The sequence below is a fragment of the Delphinapterus leucas genome, chromosome 10, assembly GCF_059928025.1.
Source record: "Delphinapterus leucas isolate spDelLeu-1000000601 "Yukka" chromosome 10, BTC_Dleu_Yukka2, whole genome shotgun sequence".
NCBI classification, from domain to species: domain Eukaryota; kingdom Metazoa; phylum Chordata; class Mammalia; order Artiodactyla; family Monodontidae; genus Delphinapterus; species Delphinapterus leucas.
This window is the reverse complement of record NC_143138.1, coordinates 38,463,771-38,485,114: the sequence shown is the minus strand read 5'-3', so window position 1 is coordinate 38,485,114 and position 21,344 is coordinate 38,463,771. Positions and strand designations below refer to the sequence as shown.

Below are 21,344 nucleotides of genomic sequence, written 5' to 3'. Positions count from 1 at the left end.
GCCAGGCCTTCTGAGTGGCAGGAAAGGTGGGTCGAGTGGGACAGCATTTGAGATTGGGGTCTGCTGGGTCCCAGTCTCTGACCCACTGGGTGAGCTTGGAACCATTTCTCCCTCTCCCTCAACACCCTTACCTGCCATGCCCTTTCCCCCAAGGTCTGGGAGAGGGAAAAGCGGTATCTCTCTCAAACATCCTGGGCTTGGAAGTTATTCCATGACACAGTCATACATTAGGGTGAAGAGCTGCTCCTGCATAGCCTCGTTTAAAATGCAAATATCCTTGCAAAGGACAAACTGGCATGTTCATCATCTTGGTGGGGATGGATTCGTCAGACCAGCTTCCAGGTGGCTAGAGGTGCAAGCCCTGGGGCTGGAGGGATGGCCAGAGGGGCCAGCGGAGGAGGGAAACTGGGAAGGAATATGGGAGATCTCACTTTGCCTCCTGCCCCACTAGTCCAGGGGGCCCAGAGGGAAGGATGGGACCACACACCCAGAGGCAGAAGCACCATCCCGTGTAAGGGGAGTGGGCACATTCCAAGCAGCCCCACACAGCAGGCCCAGACCTGGTCCCAGAGCAGCCCTGGGCTGCCTTGGCTTGGGGAGGGGGTGAGCATTTATTCATTGGCTGCACTACCATTCTGTGCCAGCCTCTGTTCCAGGCACTGGGGACCAAGTCCCTGCCCTCATGGAACAGAAATTCTAGAGAGAGGAGACGCATAATAAGCATCCAAAAAGTAGTCTCATGATGTCATATGAGGAAGTGATAAGATCTATGAATAAAATTACAGCAGAAAAGGGTCAGAGAATAAAGTGAGGACTATTTTAGAAAGGGTGTCAGGGAGGCCATTTGGGAGGAGGTGACATTCAAGCAGAGACCTGAGTGAAACGAGAGAACAAGCCATTAGAAGATCAGTAAGGAAAGACTGTTCTAGGTGGAGGACCAGCTGGAGAGCCTGTGGGGTTGGGGAGTGGTGGATGACGAGGAGGGAGGTGGTGGATAAGGCTGGAGGGGCAGGCAGGGGCTAGGTCATGTGGGGCCTCGTAGCCAGAGTATGAGCTCTGATTTCACTCTGGGAGAGTGGGGAGCACAGGCTGCTGGGAGGGAGGCAAAGTGGGGAGGCTGCTAAGAGCATGTGATCCACAGGGATTGGATCTCAGTGCTGGCCCTTCATGATGTGGACCTGGCGCAAATTACTGGATGCCTCAGCTTCTGCATCTCTCCAGCTGAGATTCTACTAGTATCTCATTCCCGGGGTTGTTAAAGGGTTAATGGAGCAAGTGAGTGAACTGCTTGTCACAGTGCCTGGCACATGGCAAGCACTTGGTACATGTCAACTGCCTGGTCTGGGTTTTTAAGGAACCCCGGCCCGCTGGGGGTAGTGAGATGGAGGGGACAAGGAGAGCAGTAGGGGAAGGTTGTAGGTTGAGACGAGGGATGGGCAGGGCAGGTGCCTGGGCAGTGAGGGTGGTGAGAGGCGGTTGGATTTAGGATGCACTTTGAAGGTAGAGCCAATGAGACTTGCTGAAGGGCCAGCTGCAGTGTGTGAAGAAGGGTGCGAGCAGGGGCCCTTCCTGCCTGGGGATCTGCGCTGGGTGGGAAGTCTTTGTCTCTGTTTTAAAGAATAATTGTAATGCCCATTCCCTGAGTACCTCTTTTGTGCAAGATATTTTTTTTTCTAATAATTCACAAGTAACAAATTCTTTCTTTACTGTACAGAATTCTCAAACAATGCAGAAGTATCTAGAGTGTTTTTAAAAAGCCTCTACTCACCTCCCCCTTGTCCCCAATCCCACTTTCCCTCTTGTAGCAGTGGAAGGGCTCTGCTTGGATCCTTCTAGATCTTTTTTTTTTTTTTTTTTTTTGCCAAGACATCTGTGAATGCAGCAGTTAATGTTTCAGTCACACCATGGACCCCACTCCCTGGTCCTGGAGTCACAGAACCCTACCCTTGGAGACACCTGCCTCTGGGAGTCTCTCTCTTTCCGGGTACCTGTTTGCTCACCTGCTCCATCGCTGCCACCCTCCTCATGTCTTTAGTTCAACTTGTTAAAATACACCATCGTCTTAATCCTCAGGCATTCGAGGACTTTCAGAATTAATTCAAGTCAATCGATTCAATAAATACTGCCCAAAACTGACTTGGCCAGGCTGTGACCGATGTGGACAGCAGGAGAGAGGAGCTCAGACCCATGAGAAGGACACCTGATGGCCATGTAACCAAGGGCTGGTCCGTGTGCTGGGCCACATGCGTGCAATTGGGAGGGAAGGGTGACATGTGTGTGGGACTTGCTCTTTTCACTCAGCAGCATGTTTATAGATTGACCGACGTCACTCCAGTGTACTTCATTCCTTTTAACTGCCATGCAATTTACTACTAACCAGCACTTTCTCTGTATCAGGCACTGTTCCAACTCTTTGGTGTATTAATTCATTCAGTCCTCACAAGAACCCTCTGAGGTGAAAACTATTATTATCTCCATTTACAGAGGAGGAAACTGAGTCACAGAAAGCTTAAATAACTTGCCTAAGGTGATACAAACAGTACTTGGTAAAGCTGGTGTTTGAACCTAGCCCGGCCTTTAAGCCACTCTGCTTCTTGACAAAGCAGTGTCAGGGGGCGTGGACGCTAGTTGTATGGATACCAGGGTCAGGGAAGCTTCTCTGAGCAGGTGGAATTTGCACACAGACCTGAAGGAGGGGAGGGAGTGAGCCACAATAATATCTGGGGAGAGCATTCAATGAAGAGGGACGCGTGACTTGTATAACATCCTGTCATCAGTTAGAAGCAGAACAAGAACCAGGACTTGGTCTCCTGACTTCCTTCAATCCTCTTTACCTCTTTTACCTCTTTCAGTGTTTATTTCATCAAGACTGTATCACGGTTCATTTAGTCATTCTGTTGATGGACACGGCCAAGTTTTTGTTGTCATAAACAATACTGCAAAGGGCATCCTTGTTTGTGTCTCCCAGGCCCACATGGAATGTTTCCCTAGGGTACACGTCACATGAAATTAACCAGACTTGGCTAAATTACTCTCCAAAGTGGTTGTACCAATTTAACCACTAGCAGCATATATGAGTTCTAATTTCCCCACAATGTCATCAACCTTGGTACTATCAGACTGCAGAGTTTTTTTGTTTTTGTTTTTTTTGGCCGTGCTGCGCAGCTTACAGGATCTCAGTACCCCAGCAAGGGATTGAGCCCAGGCCATGGCAGTGAAAACCCAGAATCCTAACCACTAGGCCACTGGGGAACTCCCAAGACCGCAGAGTTTTAAGTCAATCTGATCAATGTGAAATTATATCTCATTTTACTTTGTTATTTAATCTGTACCTCCTGATAACTAGTGATGTTAAGCATCTCTATGTATTTACCGACCACTTGTGTTTCCTCTTCTGTAACTTACCTGCTCATGACCTTTTCCTGTTTTTTCTACCATTATCCTTTTCTCTTCAACTTGTAGATGTTCTTTATATAGTCTGTACATGAGTCATTTGTCAGTTATGGACATTGCAGCTATCTTATCCCATTCCATGACTTGCCTTTTTATTTGACCATGTCTGTTGTTATTCATAAAATTTCAATTTTGATGCAGTCAGATGTATCAATAAATCTTTTCCACTTACAATTTGTGTTTTTTAAAATCTTTCTTTGTTACAATGACTTCTATATTTTCTTTCAAAAGTTTTAAAGTTTTGCTCTTTCATATTTAAGTTCATCCATCTGAAATTTATTTTGTGGCTAGTTTGAGGTAGAAATAGAAGTTTTTAATTGTGATAACGAATTACCCCACACTATTTATAGGCAGCCCTTTCCACACTTGTTTGAAATGTTGCCTCTGGCTTATTCAAGTTCCTAGAATCCCAAGCGTCTGTCTCTGGAGCCTCTCTTCTCTTCTTTTGGTGAATTTGTCTATTTTTGCACCAAATCACACTGTTTTGATCACTATAGGCTTATAATAAGGGGTACATCATATATGGCAGTCATCTCCTCCTTTTCCAGTTTCTTCTTCAAATATTGGCTATCATTCTTAACCCTCTTTTTCCCCCATGTGAAAAGCTCTATTAGAATTTTGATTAAAATTATATCTTCCCATTTATAATATAGTCTATCTATCTCTCTATTTCTTCTGGCCTTTTTTTTGCCCTTCAATAAAGATCTTGGGTGTCTTTTCTTAGATTTATTAGTTTTTGTTGCTATGGGGAATGGGATTTCTTTTTTTTTTTGGCTGCGTTGGGTCTTCGTTGCTGCACGCGCGCTTTCTCTAGTAGCGGAGAGCGGGGGCTTCTCTTCATTGCGGTGGCTCCTCTCGTTGTGGAGCATGGGCTCTAGGCGTGCAGGCTTCAGTAGTTGTGGCACGTGGGCTCAGTAGTTGTGGCGCACGGCCTTAGTTGCTCCACGGCATGTGGGATCTTCCCAGACCAGGGATCGAACCCTTGTCCCCTGCATTGCGCCAGCAGGGAAGTCCCGGGATGTTTTTTTCTATGGCATTTTCTAATGTAATTGACTATTGCTGACATAAAGGGATGTTGATGGTTTTTGCTAAATGATATTGTTTTGAGCAACCTCATGAACATTCTTAATAGTTCTAAAAGTTTCTTGGTAGATTATCTCATACTTTATGTGTAAACAATCATACTATCTGCATATAACTAGAGGTTTGTCTCTTTAAAAAAAAATTCTTGAGCTTCCCTGGTGGTGCCGTGGTTAAGAATCCACCTGCCAATGCCGGGTACATGGGTTCGAGCCCTGGTCCGGGAAGACCCCACATGCTGCGGAGCAAATAAGCCCATGCGCCACAACTACTGAGCCCTCGTGCCACAGCTACTGAAGCCTGCATGCTTAGAGCCCACGCTCCACAACAAGAGAAGCCACCGTAATGAGAAGCCTGCGCACCGCAACGAAGAGTAGCCCCTGCTCGCCGCAACTAGAGAAAGCCCGAGCGCAGCAACAAAGACCCAATGCAGACAAAAATAAATTAATAAATTAAAAAAAAAATCTTCAACATGTGGCCCCCAGGCCTCTCTCCTCCAGGCCATGGCCCCTCCTCTTGTTCCCAGTCTGGGCTTTTCTGTCCTGAGATTGTGTTTTGTTCTGTGGAAGCTTAGGCAGCAGTGGGTCCATCTTCTGGCCATGTGTGCCTAGTTCTGTGATAGGGCCAATTTGGGGGCATGTGAAAATGTTTATAAAACACTTAACCCAGTGCCTGGTTTTCATTAAAGATGAGTTAGAGAATGAATGTTTGTTCACTCATTTATTCAGCTGAGGAGAGATGGTCTCCCTGACAACCAGCGCAGAGATTCATGATTTCCAATTTGGGGCTAGGAACTTGCCTCAAAACTGCATTTGCATAACTTTGAAAGTTAATTTTGTCTTACCAGAGAATGGGCATTCGGTGGACTTAAAACCCCATCCCCAATTAAGCTACTACTTGGCACCTTCCCCCCCTGTAAAAACTTCACGGCAAGCCAATTATTCATTCATTCATTCGTTCAGCGGGTGTTTTTTGAGCATATACTGAGTGCTGCAAAGGATACAGAGATATAATACAAGATGAAACTCCACCCATGCCCTCAAGGAGCTTACAGTCTACTCAAAGCCCAAGGTAGTAACCAAGTCATTACAATACAAAGAGTTCCAACTGAATGTTAGAAAATTAAAAGGTAGAGGAGTGCAGGCGGAGGGAGCAGACAGCTCCCATCGTGGAAGGCCTCACGGAAGTGACATTTGAGCTAGTGCTTGAAAGGTGAGTAGAAATTTGACGGGTAGAGACAGTTTGAACAGGAGCCTCAGTTTCTAGCCAGGATGCTGCATAATGACAGGACAAAGTCACATGGTGGGGAAATGTGATGCCTCCAGGGAGTGGTGAAGAGTGCAGGTCCCCTGGTGTCAGGGGTTGACGCGAAAGTTTCAGAAAGGCAGCTTTTGACTCGGCAAGGGTTGTCCAAAGTGGGAAAGGGCTATTTTGGAAGCAGGGGAGCACCTGCCCTCCGAGAGGCCCACGGAGAGGCTGGGAAACACCTGATTACTACTGGTGAATCCCCTTCATTTAGCTTGGTGACTGACAGGACCTGTCAACCTGAGGTCTCCAGTCTCCCAGACTGAAACCTACAGTGAGAAGTATTTTTTGTATTGAGACCCAGGGTGAACATAAATCTAAAAGAGAAGTTTCATGATAGAAGCTTTACCATACTCTATGCTACAATTTTGATATTTTCTTCTAGTCATTGAAGAATTCTTCACTTAGTCAATGGTTCTCAATCTTGCACGTTTGAATCACCTGGGAGCTTTTAAAACGTCCACTGCCCAAGCTTCTCCCCCAAACTAATTAAATCAGGATCTCTGGGGATGGAACCCAGCACCAGTGTTTATTCAACTCCCAGGTGATCCCGGTGTGCAGCCACAGTTAAGCCCCAGTGCACTTTGCAAAACTAAGATGTACTACCTTCCTGAGACGCCAGGACTGTATGACCAGGCAGTGGAAACGGGTCAGGCATTGCTTATGGAAATCTGTAAAATGCCCACCATAGTCCTGGACTAATGAAAATTCCGTATCTGATTATTAGTGGGATATGTATTTTTCCAGGATAGAGAGAAACAGTTTTCCTACAGTGGCTTTAGACTGGACTAGATTCTGTGAATTCCTCTGGCTGGGTCACAGATGAGGAAGATGGACCTTGGTTCAGGGGCTGGTCCATCCCTTGCCCTTAGCCCAAGTCCACAACCAGTCTGCTTTTCTGAGAAGCCTGTGGAGACCCATGGCTCAGAGCTTCTACTGGCTGTTTTACTTTTTCTATGGCTTTCAGTATATTCACAAAGTTGTGCATCCAACATCACAATCAGTTATACAACATTTTAATTATCCCCCCAAAGAAACCCCATACCCCTTAGCTGTTAACTTTCAATACCGCCATTCAAGCGCCTGACAGCCATTAATCTACTTTGTGTCTCTATAGATTTGCCTATTCTGGACAGTTAATATACATGGAATCATACAATATTTGTCCTTTTGTGTCTGGCTTGTTTCACCTAGCACAATATTTTCGAAACTCATCCATTGTAGCATGAGTCAGTACTTCACTCCTTTTTATTGTCGAATAATATTACCTTGTGTGGATATAATACATTTTTAAAATCCATTCATCAGGGAATGTACATTTGGGTTGTTTTTACTTTGGGCTATTATAAATAATGTCATTATGAACATTCATGTACATTTTTAAAACTTTTAAATAGCTTTTTTTTTTTTTTGGCCACACCACGTGGCCTGCGAGATATTAGTTCCCCAACCAGGGATTGAATCCACGCCCCCTGCAGTGGAAGCGCAGAGTTCTAACCACTGGACCACCAGGGATGTCCTTAAATAACTTTTGAAAACGGAAAAATTTCAAACATCTTGGAGAGAATAATATAACGAATCCTCAAGAACCCATCATCTAACTTCAACTCTTATCAACACTTACCAACTGGGTTTCGTCTGTATACTCACAACCCTGCTTTGTTTTGTTTTTTTTTATTATTTTGAAATAATTTTAAATCTGCATAGAAGTTGCATGTAGGCTTTGTTTTCTTGCGGGAACATTTTGCAACATGTATCTCTGCAGATAAGGACTATGAGCCTGAGGAGAAGCCCAGGCTGGTTGGTCTCACGGCACAGAATGGTGCTGGGAAGTACCAGCCTCAGTGGCTGTTCCCCTGCTGGGTGCAGGTAGGACAGGGGACTGAGCTGACTTTTAGCTGAGCTCATCAGGTGACTTTGTTTTGGCCTCTAAAATTAATTGTTTTCCAATACCTCTTATGCTGCCTGCTCAAAAAAGCCAACCCACCAAATTCCCAAACTGCTAAATAAAGTATTAAAAGGGTGGGCCTGATGCTGAGGGCTGGGATTGAGAGCTCTTCACGTCCAGGATAGTCTCAGGGTGGGTCATATCTCTGTGCCTTTGCTCACGCTCTTCCCGCTCCCTGGGATGCCATCCCCTTTCTTCTCTCCCTGTGTTGCATCTCCCCATCCTCCAAGGCCCACCGCAGATGTCACCTCCTCTGAGAGTCTGTCGTCATTCCCGTCAGGCACTAAGTCCTTGGTGCTCCCACAGCTCGCTCTCGGAGAGCACTTGACTCAGACACCAGGATCCCCCTGGGAAAGAGCACTTGTCTAGGAAGCAGGCTCTCTGCATTCTGAGAGCAAAAGTGTCTACAGTCAGATTGTGAGCCTAGCTTGCCACACACATTATTTTCACATGGTCTTTCAGAGTAGGGTTTAGTAAGCAGGGACGTGGTCTTCAAACCAAAGTTGGTCTGACCCCAACGTCCAAACTCTGTCCACCTTCCCTTTCCTCTTGCCCCAGGAATCCATTCAGCAGTGAGCAGCCTTGGGCAGGCCACCCTGAGCCTCAGCTCAGCTACTGAGCAGTGGGAGGGAATAATGCCTGCTGAGGCCTCCCGACAGCTGGCTCTGGGGTCAGCAGTGGGGTCGGCAGTGGTCCCTGGGAACAAGCTTTGCAAACTCGGATTGATACTGCAGTTGCACTGGTTGGGATAGCAGTGACTCAGCAAGACCCGAGAGCATTGTTCCCTCATGTGGCCTTTGCACTCCAGCCCTCCAAGCCTGGTGTGGTGGCTCCACAGAATTAGGACCCAGGTTCCTTCCATCATGTTGGTCACAGCCCAAGAGGGCTCCCCACCATGTCTGCATTCCAGCTAGTTGGGGAAGGAAAAGGGGGGCACACTTCTTCCCTCTCAGGGCAGACCTTGAAGGTGACATACATCATGTCACCTCACATCCTATGGATCAGAACTTAGTTACATGACCACACCTGACTGCAAGGGAGGCTGGGAAATGTAGACTTTATTGTGGGAGGCCATGTGTCCAGCTAAAAATTGGAGGTTCAACTGCTAAGGAAGAAGGGGAGAATAGATACTGGGGACAGTTAGCAGTCGTTGTCACAATAGCTGTAATTGGATATATGATGATGATGGAAAAACTCTGTCCCTGCCTGGGATCCAGACCTTGACTCAATAACCACCAGGTCAAGTCCAGTGTGTTGGCTGGGAAGGGGCTCAGCTCTGAACCATCAGCAGACTGCCTTCCTGGCGGCTGGCATGTGTGTGCTCCAGTCTTGCTAGGGGTCCTGGGCAGTGCCTCACGGCACCCGCTGTGTCCCCTACCTAGAATGACCTTCTGTTTTTCTCTGCAGAGATAACACCTCTTCCCGACATATCCTCCCATTTTACCCCACTGGATCTCTTTCCATGATCTCGAGTTTACCTATAGAATCTGTCCACCTACTCTAGCACTTGACAGTATCCTGTCTTAATTGTTTCAGATGCTGTGTCTCATCCCATCATCTAGATTGGTTGAGCAATCTAACATCTTACGGGTTCCGTGGCTCCCACAAACTTCTGGTCCAACAAGAACTGCCTGATAGACTCCTGACAATTGCTGGCCATTGGCAAGTGTGACACTGAATGTGTCTTTGCAGTTTTTACTTTGGGATTTACCTGATATGACGAGTAATACTAGAATGTCATAGAAGGAAGGTCAGCGAGTCCAACTCCTCCACTTTATGGATGACTGTATTTAGACTTTGGAAGAGGAAGTGACTGGTTGGAAGTGGACCTCACTTAGGCCAGTGGTTTCCAAACTGTGTTCTGAGGAACCCCAGGGTTCCATGGGGGGCCAAGGTGGGGTTAGGAAGGCTGGAACAGAGGAGCAGGGAAAGGACACACATTGATGTCCTGGACCCTTACCCCAGCTTCAACGAGTACAACCCTGCTATTGTCCACTCTTTATAAAATTTCTCTTAAAGGAAGTGTTCCAATGATTTTTTTTTTTCTGTGCCTCTCCTGATCTCCAATGATTTTATTTTTTTTCTTTTTAAGTTTGAAAGCCACTCTTTGAGTCTAATCTACTTAGTGTGAAGACAGAGAAGTTGAGGACCGGATTCCAGCTGAATTTACAATGATGAAATAGACCATTTGTCCAGTCACTCATTCTAGGTCCTAGGGATCTAGCAGTGAACAAAACAGTCTGCCCTCATGAAGCTGACACTCTCTTCTTGAAATCAAGCCATAAATAACTAAACATGCAGAAAAATATCAGTATGCACGCTCAAAGAAGAAAATAAAGCAGGCGAAGGGTGTGATGAATGATCAAAGGGCAAAGTTTCAGGTGGGCTGGGTGGCGAGGCCCACTCTGAGGCGGAAGGAAGGGTGGGAGGGCCACGCACTCTGAGAGGAGAGTGTTCCAGGCTGTGAGCTCAGCGGGTACAACAGCCCTGCACACAGATGTGCTTGCATTTTCAGAAGGAAGACAAGCTGTCTTTCCGGGCAGGAAGTGAGTTCCAGAAGGACCTTGCAAAGCACCTGAGCGGGCCAGACGACAAGTGGGGGCGCCCACCCCACAAATGTGGGCACAGCCAGACCCGGCACGACTCCTCCCGTGAAGGCAGGGAATGCTACAGGTGTTTTGGTCTGCCTCCCATGCCTGGTCCAGTGCTGCCTTGGGCAGCTCCTGCCACCCCTCCTGAGGCCCCGGAGCCAAGTGTGGCTGAAGTTATTGTCATTGGCAGGTGGCTCAGGTGTGTTCTGGGTAGTGGACCCACTGGGGCCTCAGGGGCGGATGCTGGGAGGACAACACTGCCTCTGTGAGAACCTTGACTTTGGTGACTTCTTTCCTCAGTCACCCATGTGCCTGTCTTTGTCACTCAGTTGAGGGACAAGACACCCCAGGGTTGATGGAGAACTCATATCCCAGGAACGAGGGGGACTGGGCTGGTGTTCCAGCTCTGCCACTAATCACTGTGGGTCCTCCGCCCACCAGTGACCTGCCTCCCCCTCAGTTTTCCCATCTGTAACTTGGGAGAGGGGACATATCCCTTGGACGTTACGGTGAGGGACAAAAGAAGTCATGGATGTGCCTGGCAGAGTGCCTAGCAAATATTCATCACAAAATATCTTTGATGAGTGAATGTTGAATAAATGGATCAACAAGTGAAAAGAAAATGATCTTGAAATAGAAAAGCATAGGTAATGCAGCAGTTTTCAAACTTAACTGAAGAACATCCTAGAGAAGTCATTAAACTTATTAAAACAGATTACTGGACTCCAACCTGGTCTGGTTAATTTTTTTTTTTTTTTTTTTTTGTGGTACGCGGTCCTCTCACTGTTGTGGCCTCTCCCGTTGCGGAGCACAGGCTCCAGACGTGCAGGTTCAGCGGCCATGGCTCACGGGCCCAGCCGCTCCACGGCATGTGGGATCTTCCCGGACCGGGGCACGAACCCATGTCCCCTGTATCGGCAGGCGGACTCTCAACCACTGCGCCACCAGGGAAGCCCTGGTTAATATTTTTTAATACTTTAATTGTGAGCTCATCTGCACGAGGACTTGGTTTTTCTGTGGGAATTCTGTGTGGCTTCGGCGGTGGAAGGACCATCTGAGCTGGTTTGCTTTGGCCCTGGCCAGGCACCCAGGGTTATCAGCAACTCAGGACCAATTTTCGTGGTAATCACCCTGTAGGTTGTGTCAGTTCAAGCTCTAAACCACAGGTGATACAGGCTTGGGGCTTTGCATTTTTATGGGAGACTTTGTGTTGTTTCACCCAGAGCCCTGCTCAGAGACAAGCCATTGGCACGTTTCATTGGCCCAGCGGCTGTTGGAGGGCCCCAGCTTTAAGCAGCATCTCAGTTCAACTGCCCCTCACACAGCCCAGAGTGACAGGCCCTGTGGCTGCCAGTTTCTGGTCTAATCATCACAGCATCAGCTTTCTCTCTCATGGCACTGGCTTTCAGTTCCTTCTTCATTTCTGCTCTTTCTTTCTGTGCAGTCAGCCACGTCTCATGATTTTATTTTATATCGTGCTCTTTGTTCTGGTTGTTGTGTTGTTGTTGGTGATGATGATGATGTTGTTCCTAAAGCTGGAGAGGTTCCTTTTTAGCTTAACACTCTATTACCTGAGCTAGAAGTCTCTCCAAAGTTCTTTAAGACATGAGTAGAACCACCAGTTTTTCCTGTTGCGCGCGTGCGTGCGCGCGCGTGTGCGCATGCGTGTGCGTGCGTGCGTGCGTGCGTGCGTGCGTGTGTGTTGCCCAGACATAACCTGAAGTTCAGCGCAGGCTGCTAGGTGCACTTTCAGAATCAAAATGTCTTCATCAAAAATCATTCCCGGAGTTCTTTATCTGCCTGAGATGACAGCGTTTTCTGTAGAATGAACTCTGCTCTGATTCACATCTTAGTGTCACACTAATAATGCTATTTATCAGGCACTTGAAATGTGCCAGGTACTATGCCCAAAGCTTTGCATAAACCATTTACTTTTATCTTCTCACAATCCTATCAATTAGATACTATATTTATACCTCTTTTACAAAGTGAAAACAGGTGTTCAGAGAGATTAGCTAACACGATGAGCCAAGACTGGAATCTTTCTTAATTTCTACATTTCTATATCCTCTCTAATCATGATTTCAGAATTGCTTTGCAAGCAACACCCCAGCTTTCCTACCAGACTCCATGGGCCAAGCAATCATTTGCACATTGGTTAAGAAAGTGAGATCAAATGACATGATGTATGCAAAAAAAAAAAACTTTTCGTAAAATGTACAGAAATGACATTGCTGGGTGGTGGTGGCTGTACCTCCTACTACTGTGATGGAATCAGTATCTTTCAGTTCACTGAAAGTAACTTGTGTTTCACATGTTTAACCTCTCAAACCAAATGGATAAAAATTTATTTTACCCAAATGATTCTTTGGACTCAAGTAGAAGACAACTGAATGGAAAATCGGGTGATACTCTGAATGTGTTGGTTACACATTAGAAACATCTAACTATTTGGAAAGCAAGTCATGCAGGTGACCTATGTTGATTCATTCCTCTTAAAGCAGCATGTGTTAACTGAGCCCCTGCCGAGTGTCTAACAGCCTTGGTCGATCTATGGGTTTTTTTCACTTTTCTTTTTTGGCCACATGGCATATGGGATCCTAGTTCCCCGACCAGGGATCAAACCTGTGCCCCGTGCAGTGGAAGCGCAGAGTCCTAACCACTGGACCGCCAGGGAAGTCCCTGTTTTTTCTTTCTTTCTTTCTTTTTTTCTTACTTTAATAATAATTAACTTGTTATTCTGCAATAATGATAGATTTACAGAAAAGTTGCTGAGATAATACAGATAGCTCCATACATCCTTCACCCAGTTTCCCCTCATGTTACCATCGTATATAACCACAGTACATTTGCCAACCTTCAGACATTAATATTGGTACCTTAGTATTAACTATAGGTTTCACCAATTTTTCTACTGATGTCCTTTTTCTGTCCCAGGATCCAATCCAGCATCCCACACTACATTTGGTGGATCCATTTTTAGTCCAGCTTACTTAGAGAGTATTAAAATAGCGATGTTTTCTTTGCTTCTCTTTGGGATCAAATTCTAATTCCATTTCTAATTCTACAGGGAAAAGAAGCAGACAAATGATAAACAAATCTCCAGGCTGGTTTGACCCTCATTTGAATTAGGATTTGACTCACCAATCCTGAGGGTAACTCACCTCTGTCCTCCTGAGATCAACACGTAAAGAAAAAGCTCCTCTTCAGCCCCGGCTCAGGGTCTCGTGTCCATTAATGGGGGGCAAGAGTTAGGACCAGGCTTGACAGAGCAAACTGTTCGGTCAAGCCCCAAGTCCGGCTGAGTCACTGAAGAATTCCACCTTCCTGACCACCAGCTGGGAAGAGTCCCAGCAGTCCAATAGAGAAGATACTCTTTGATCCTCCTTCAGTTCATTCATTCTTTACCATTCATTATTAATTTATTCAGCAAACATTTATTAAGTCCCTACAGTGTGCCAGGTACTGAATTAAGTGCTGGGGATATAACAGGAGCAAAACAGAAATATGGAACATTAAATAGTTCTTTAATTTATTCTTGAATACCTACTAAGTGTTCAACACAGAGCTAGGTTTGGCCACCCCTCGAGGCATCTTAGTTCCCCGACCAGGGATCGAACCCATTCCCCCTGCAGTGGAAACACGGAGTCTTAACCACTGGACTGCCAGGAAAGTCCCAGGAGAAGGGTGTTCTTGATACAGGTCCTGTCCTCAAGGAATGCGCTAGCCAGAGAGACAGGACAAACCACTGAAGGCAGCCTGAGATAAATGGTGCAGATGGTACGGGGAAAGAGAGAGCTAACAGCAAGGGTGATCAGGGAAGGCTTTAAGGAGAAAGCCCAGATCTTAAGCTGGGCTTTATGGTGAAGTCTGCATAGATAGTAAAAAATAAATAAGTAAATAGAAGTTGTGTAGCAGGAAGAAAAGCAGGATTGTGCGCTTTGTGTTTACTGATGAGAGAAGTGATTGGCCTGGCTTGGGAAGGGTCTCTGGGTGTGCGGACAGAGGAACATATGTTTGAAGATGTGATTTGAATTCTGTTGCTCTAAAGAGAGTCTTCCTGTCTCCCAGGGACATCTGAGCCCTTAGGAGATATGCCTAAACTAAATCCTGGAAAGGCAGATCCCAAGAGCCTTTGCAGAGCCACCCTGCTCCCCCTACCTCACTGTGGGAACTGGAGGCTCTGGAGTTGAAGGGCGTGTCCCTGGTGGAGGCAGTGAGCTGTGGTGGAAAGAACACTGGCTTTGGGGCCCTCAGGGGTTGGAAGCCTAGCTCTGCTGTTTTCCAGTGTGTGACCGTAGCCAAGCTACTGGCTGAGCTTCTGTTTCCTCATCTGTAAAGAGGAGATAGCCACAGTACCCACCTCAAAGGGGCGTCATGAAGATTACATGAAACTATGAGGCCTCAGAACCTGACACAGCACCTGGCACCAAGGAGGTACCAAAGAGTGGTAGCCAGTAAGAGCAGTAAACAGCTGGTGGGACCAAAACCTGTGGTTCCATGAGAACTTCAAGACTCATGTAACATAGGCGGAGGTCTATGTAGGTAGGTAGGTAGGTAACAGATCCCACCAACTGAAGTCTTGGACAGCTGGGGCAGTGAATACTGCCAGTCAGCAGAAATGAGCTTCAACTATCAGTGGTTCTGAAAGAGGGAGGCATGGGCATTCCTCTGTAGTGGTGCATTAATTTGGGCAAATCTCAAATGAGGAGATGCTCTGAGATGGTCTTTTCTCTTTATAGCAGAGGCTCACCTGTAGGTCCCCTGACCACATACACACAAACACACACACACATATACACTAAGACTGTAGGGTGACTAGTTCACAACATTTGCATTATCCCAGTGTCCCCTCAGTAGTTCAGGGAGAGTCTGTAGGGTAGGACAGGCTACAGCCTGGAGGGGCGCAGTATTGGTTTATACCTTGGAGCAGAATCCCGAATGGACTTCTGGGTCCACCAAAGAAAACAGAGAGAGAAGAGCACGGGCAATGGTCCTGAGAACTTTGTGAGGTTCCAGAGAACTTTCTAGATACATTCTCTCTGCCTGTTTCATCTCAAGGTAATCAGTAGATCCTTCAGTGGAAAGTTGTGGAGATTGTGTCTAGATTCTGGGGCAGAGGCACATGGGGGCTGAGTGAGACCCCAGGCCCTGAGAAAAAGCTCCGAGGGCACCTTGACAGGAATCCAGGTGAGGAACCAGTGGCAGGCACTGCTGTTTCCATGGCAACCTGATGTAAGATGATTTGAACTTTTTACACCAATTTTTTGGTAAACTCTTATGGTTAGAAAAAGGTTTCTCTGGAATATTGTTATTATCCATAAGAAGTATTGGGGGTTTTTTTTGGTTTTTTAAGTGCTTACTAAGTCAGAGTTGTTTTGCTTTTGGCTAAAGCCAATAATGCATTCAGAACAGAGAAGGAAAATGTGAGTTTTGTCATATATTCTAGTTCCAGTTTCTGCTACCATAGAGAGCATGACCTAGGGTATATCCGGCCTTTATTCATTTCTCCATTTAGCCAGCTAGGCAGCCACCCATTCAGCCATATTTATTGAGCTCAACCTTTATCCTGAGCTGGGTTTCTTACCTGTAAAATGAGAGAATTAGTCTGGTTTAGTATTTTTGACCTAGGCTCCTAGATCCTCAGGAGTTTCAGGGCTGCGCTTTCAGGGCCTACTTTCCTAGGGCTGGCTGGGGCGATTGGGCCTGAGACCCCACTTGCCTTCAACCCAGAACAGCCCTGTTTTTAGTTGTTTTGTAATACACATTAGGTTTTCACTTGAGATTTCTTTTTTTTTTTTAACATCTTTATTGCAGCATAATTGCTTTACAATGGTGTGTTAGTTTCTGCTTTATAACAAAGTGAATCAGTTATATATATACATATGTTCCCATATCTCTTCCTTCTTGCGTCTCCCTCCCTCCCACCCTCCCTATCCCACCCCTCTAGGTGGTCACAGAGCACCTGTGCTATGTGGCTGCTTCCCACTAGCTATCTATTTTACGTTGGTAGTGTATATATGTCCATGCCATTCTCTCGCTTTGTCACAGCTTACCCTTTCCCCTCTCCATATCCTCAAGTCCATTCTCTAGTAGGTCTGTGTCTTTATTCCTGTCTTACCCCTAGGTTCTTCATGACATTTTTTTCCCTTAAATTCCATATATATGTGTTAGCATACGGTATTTGTCTTTCTTTCTGACTTACTTCACTCTGTATGACAGATTCTAAGTCCATCCACCTCATTATAAATGGCTCAATTTCGTTTCTTTTTATGGCTGAGTAATATTCCATTGTATATATGTGCCACATCTTCTTTATCCATTCATCCGATGATGGACACTTAGGTTGTTTCCATCTCCTGGCTATTGTAAGTAGAGCTGCAATGAATATTTTGGTACGTGACTCTTTTTAAATTATGGTTTTCTCAGGGTATATGCCCAGTAGTGGGATTGCTGGGTCATATGGTAGTTCTATTTGTAGTTTTTTAAGGAACCTCCATACTGTTCTCCATAATGGCTGTACCAATTCACATTCCCACCAACAGTGCAAGAGTGTTCCCTTTTCTCCACACCCTCTCCAGCATTTATTGTTTCTAGATTTTTTGATAATGGCCATTCTGACTGGTGTGAGATGATATCTCATTGTAGTTTTGATTTGCATTTCCCTAATGATTAATGATGTTGAGCATTCTTTCATGTGTTTGTTTGCAGTCTGTATATCTTCTTTGGAGAAATGTCTATTTAGGTCTTCTGCCCATTTTTGGATTGGGTTGTTCGTTTTTTTGTTATTGAGCTGCATGAACTGCTTATAAATTTTGGAGATTAATCCTTTATCAGTTGCTTCATTTGCAAATATTTTCTCCCATTCTGAGGGTTGTCTTTTGGTCTTGTTTATGGTTTCCTTTGCTGTGCCAAAGCTTTGAAGTTTCATTAGGTCCCATTTGTTTATTTTTGTTTTTATTTCCATTTCTCTAGGAGGTGGGTCAAAAAGGATCTTGCTGTGATTTATGTCATAGAGTGTTCTGCCTATGTTTTCCTCTAAGAGTTTGATAGTGTCTGGCCTTACATTTAGGTCTTTAATCCATTTTGAGCTTATTTTTGTGTATGGTGTTAGGGAGTGATCTAATCTCATACTTTTACATGTACCTGTCCAGTTTTCCCAGCACCACTTATTGAAGAGGCTGTCCTTTCTCCACTGTACATTCCTGCCTCCTTTATCAAAGATAAGGTGACCATATGTGCATGGGCTTATCTCTGGGCTTTCTATCCTGTTCCATTGATCTATCTTTCTGTTTTTGTGCCAGTACCACACTGTCTTGATTACTGTAGCTTTGTAGTATAGTCTGAAGTCAGGGAGCTTGATTCCTCCAGCTCCGTTTTTCGTTCTCAAGATTGCTTTGGCTATTCGGGGTCTTTGGTGTTTCCATACAAATTGTGAAATTTTTTGTTCTAGTTCTGTGAAAAATGCCAGTGGTAGTTTGATAGGGATTGCATTGAATCTGTAGATTGCTTTGGGTAGTAGAGTCATTTTCACAATGTTGATTCTTCCAATCCAAGAACATGGTATATCTCTCCATCTATTTGTATCATCTTTAATTTCTTTCATCAGTGTCTTATAATTTTCTGCATACAGGTCTTTTGTCTCCTTAGGTAGGTTTATTCCTAGATATTTTATTCTTTTTGTTGCAATGGTAAATGGGAGTGTTTTCTTGATTTCACTTTCAGATTTTTCATCATTAGTGTATAGGAATGCCAGAGATTTCTGTGCATCAATTTTGTATCCTGCTACTTTACCAAATTCGTTGATTAGCTCTAGTAGTTTTCTGGTAGCATCTTTAGGATTCTCTATGTATAGTATCATGTCATCTGCAAACAGTGACAGCTTTACTTCTTCTTTTCCGATTTGGATTCCTTTTATTTCCTTTTCTTTGAACGGAGGCTCCTTGGCTGAAAAATCGCTGCCCCGGAGGGTCTCTATGGACCTTCCAGTGGTGCAGTGGTAACACTGCAGCTTCAAGCCAATTTTTTTTCTAATCAGTGCCCTTTCAGTGTAGGATTTAGAAATAAAATGGTGAATAAATCACTTCCCCACCCCCCTCCCGCTCAGGGGCTCGCTGTCTCTGTGAGGATAAACTGAGATTACAAATGTGAAAACCTGCTTGGGTAAACGACTGTTGTTAAGATAATACTAATAATAATGATCATAGTGGAGTCGGGCAGTCAAGATATACCCACAGGGAAATACAGCCTATAATTCAGCCTACAAGTAGGGATCAGGTAAAAGCAGTTGACTCCCAGGGTCTCCTCACAGGGACTCGGAGAATTGCATGGCTTTCCTGGGAACGCGACTCTGCTCGCCAACGCCTCCACAGAGGCTGCCGAGCCCCCTGATTCCCCGGTGCCCACCGCTCCCGCAGGTGGGGGAGCAGGGCGGCAGTGAGAGGGGCCTCACGGTGATTGGCTGAACTGGAAGTTGTTGCTAGGCTACCAGTCCGAGGCAGACTGGGGCCTCTAGTCCCATCCTCCACTGCAGATTCATCCTGCACAGCCAATTTAATTCGGGCACCCTGTGAACGAGATCCCCAGCAGTTTAAATTGTCAGCTGCCAAGTGCCCATCTTTCTAGGATTTAACACTTAGCAAGAGGCTACGTGAGGGAGGGAAAGAGAAGCCCTGTTTTTACACTCTGGGTCACCTTGAATAGCTTCTTCTCTCTCTGGGCTGCACTGTCCTCCCTTGATTTCTGGTTTCATTCATTTATTCATTATTCATGCATGCATCTATGTTTATTAAGTGCCTGCCATGTTCCATGCACTATATCAAGTGCTAGGGACAAAGGGATGAATGAGATGGAGACCATCCTTGCCCACATGAAGGGGAAAACATTACGCACTTAAGCATATAAGTGAGATAAACACATATCTATTTCTTTCCTTCCTCGTCAATGATTTTACTAAGCCCCCCTTTTCCCCTACTAAATCTGTAGGGTCCCCCAAGTTGACAGGGTAAGGAGTGCTGCTGCCAACCATGCCTAAACGACGTTACCCCTCACCCATACCCTTACCACTCCCTAAAACCGGGGTACATCCTCTCATCTCCACAGTGCTTTTACTTTGTTCTCTTGAACCCACAAGTGAGCCTGAGTGCACCTTTTTTTTAAAAAAATAAATTTATTTATTTTTATTTTTGGCTGCGTTGGGTCTTCGCTGCTGTGCATGGGCTTCTCTCTAGTTGCAGTGAGTGGGGGCTTCTCTTCGTTGCGGTGCGCAGGCTTCTCATTGCGGTGGCTTCTCTTGTTGCGGAGCACAGGCTCTAGGTGCGCGGGCTTCAGTAGTTGTGGCACATGGGCTCAGTAGTTGTGGCTCACGGGCTCTAGAGCGCAGGCTCAGTAGTTGTGGCACACGGGCTTATTTACTCCGTGGCGTGTGGGATCTTCCGGCACCAGGGCTCGAACCCATGTCCCCTGCATTGGCAGGCAGATTCTCAACCACTGCACCACCAGGGAAGCCCTGAGTGCACCTTGATAAAGATATGGGGCGGAGATCATTGTCCCCTGTTCAAATGAGAAAGCTGAAAGCCAGAAACATCAAGAAACCCTGTCCATGGTCACATGGAGAATTACTGGCATAACCAGTATTGAGCACTTACTATGCGCCAGCTCTTAAAAAACTATCTTCCTCATAACAACCCAGTAAGGTAAGTATTATTATTTTTCCCATTTTATAGGTGGCAAAATTGAGGCTGGAAGAAGTTATTTGACTTGCCAGTGGTGACCCAGATAGTATGTGGCAAAGCTGGGATTTGAACCAAATCTCCCTGGCTCCAAAGCCTGAGCTTTTTCCAAGAAATGGGTCTGGTCACAGAAAAGAGTCTCTGAGTGGCTGACACTGGAGTGGCTTCCACATGCCCTTCAAAACCTCCCGGTCCCAGGATCTTATTTAATTTCCTGCTGAAGTTCTTGGCACGCATTTATCAATATAGTTAACTCTGTTATCTATCCATCTATCTGTGATGATCTTGTCTTCAAGTTTTTATTGGGTAATTAAGTCAAGTAACTCTTCCCTGTAAGCATCTCCATCGCTTGCTTTATTGGGTTTGTATTTTCCTTTGTTCACATACTGAACAAACACCAAGCACCCACCAAGTGTTGTGGGAGGCTTAGTGGGTGTAAGTGAATGGGGCCCATCCCTCCCCTTGAGGAGTTCCCAGCTTAGAGCAAAGTTTCTGAAGGGTCTTCCATGGGCAAAGTGCAGTGATAGGCCATGGAGAGAGGAGGACCACAAACACCTGCCCTCAGAGAATCTCCTGGTTTTGGGAGGCAGGCCCGCAATTAGATAATAGAAAGGTGTGAAAGGAGGTGGGAGGGAGCAGAAGTGGATGTGGTAAGTGTGGGCTGGGGGTGGGAGCAGCCCGCCTTGAGTTCCCACAGTGCTGCTTTTAAATCCCAACTTGCTCTGGCCACTGTGGGACACTGTGTCTCAGAGCCCAGCAGCCTGCAGCTTGGAAGGAGGCCTTTAAACGGGAGAAGGTGCTGGAAAGAACAGAGTTGCATAAAGAAAGAAGCTAAATTTATCCCTCCTGGTAGACCCCCAGCAATTGCTATGCTTAACACCTGACTTTCTATCAACAGAGACTTGTTTAACCAGAAGGTTAGTTGTTTTTCTCTGAGAAAGAGACAGAGAGAGAAGGGAAGAGAGAGAGAGAGAGAGAGAGAGAAAGAGATAGAGACTCTGAAGACAGAGATGCACAGAGAGACACCTGAGGAGAAGCAAGGAGAGACAGAGGTAAAGGCATCCTTTGGTACACAGCCCCGGTGAGCAGCAGGGAAGAATACTAAACTGGGCACCTGAGTGGGAGAAATCAGGCAATCTCCCACCCCCTTCCTCCCTGTCTACCTTGCTAATTTCCAGATAGCACCATTTTTCAGATGTAAGTATATAGGAGATGTCTGTGTTATCTTGGCCACTG

The 21,344-nt window shown here is 45.8% G+C and overlaps 1 protein-coding gene and 1 long non-coding RNA gene across 20 annotated transcripts in view; one reads left to right on the top strand and one right to left on the bottom strand.

Moving 5' to 3' along the window:
* The window catches only part of LOC149748209 (uncharacterized), a 48,466-nt gene extending 46,056 nt beyond the window's left edge, over positions 1-2,410 (bottom strand). Inside the window, exon 1 of the long non-coding RNA XR_016394646.1 lies at positions 132-2,410. This is a non-coding gene — a long non-coding RNA (uncharacterized LOC149748209). The remainder of the gene's footprint in view (positions 1-131) is intronic.
* Positions 1-21,344, top strand: part of BRPF3 (bromodomain and PHD finger containing 3) — a 103,131-nt gene that overhangs the window by 59,878 nt on the left and 21,909 nt on the right. The window lies entirely within an intron of this gene.